Source organism: Engystomops pustulosus, chromosome 5 (assembly GCF_040894005.1).
Source record: "Engystomops pustulosus chromosome 5, aEngPut4.maternal, whole genome shotgun sequence".
NCBI lineage: Eukaryota > Metazoa > Chordata > Amphibia > Anura > Leptodactylidae > Engystomops > Engystomops pustulosus.
In genome coordinates, this window is record NC_092415.1 from 627,501 (window position 1) to 629,065 (window position 1,565).

The window sequence follows — 1,565 nt, forward strand, 5'->3', positions numbered from 1 at the left end:
ATAATAACTGTGCTCCATAATAATAACTGTGCTCAATAATAATAACTGTGCTCCATAATAATAACTGTGCTCTATAATAATAACTGTGCTCCATAACAATAACTGTGCTCTATAATAATAACTGTGCCCCATAATAATAACTGTGCTCCATAATAATAACTGTGCTCTATAATAATAACAACTGTGCTCTATAATAATAACTGTGCAATATAATAATAACTGTGCTCCATAATAATAACTGTGCTCTATAATAATAACTGTGCTCTATAATAATAACTGTACCCCATAATAATAACTGTACTCCTTAATAATAACTGTGCTCTATAATAATAACTTTGCCCCATAATAATAACTGTGCCCCATAATTATAACTGTGCTCCATAATAATAACTGTGCTCCATAATAATAACTGTGCACCATAATAATAATAATAATAACAATAATAATAATAATAATAATAACTGTGCTCCATAATAATAACTGTGCTCTATAATAATAACTGTGCTTCATAATAATAACTGTGCGCCATAATAATAACTGTGCTCTATAATAATAACTGTGCTCCATAATAATAACTGTGCTCTATAATAATAACTGTGCACCATAATAATAACTGTGCTCCATAATAATAACTGTGCTCTATAATAATAACTGTGCTCCATAATAATAACTGTGCCCCATAATAATAACTGTGCTCCATAATAATAACTGTGCTCTATAATAATAACTGTGCTCCATAATAATAACTGTGCCCCATAATAATAACTGTGCTCTATAATAATAACTGTGCTCCATAATAATAACTGTGCTCTATAATAATAACTGTGCCCCATAATAATAACTGTGCTCCATAATAATAACTGTGCTCCATAATAATAACTGTGCACCATAATAACAATAATAATAATAATAATAATAATAACTTTGCTCCATAATAATAACTGTACACCATAATAATAACTGTGCTCCATAATAATAACTGTGCACCATAATAATAATAATAATAATAATAATAATAACTGTGCTCCATAATAATAACTGTACACCATAATAATAACTGTGCACCATAATAATAATAATAATAATAATAATAATAATAATAATAATAATAATAATAACTGTGCTCCATAATAATAACTGTACACCATAATAATAACTGTGCTCCATAATAATAACTGTGCTCTATAATAATAACTGTGCTCCATAATAATAACTGTGCTCTATAATAATAACTGTGCTCTATAATAATAAATGTGCTCCATAATAATAACTGTGCTCTATCATAATAACTGTGCCCCATAATAATAACTGTGCTCTATAATAATAACTGTGCTCTATAATAATAAATGTGCTCCATAATAATAACTGTGCTCTATAATAATAACTATGCTCCATAATAATAACTGTGTTTTATAATAATAACTGTGCTCTATAATAATAACTGTGCTCTATAATAATAAATGTGCTCCATAATAATAACTGTGCTCTATAATAATAACTGTGCCCCATAATAATAACTGTGCTCCATAATAATAACTGTGCTCTATAATAATAACTGTGCACCA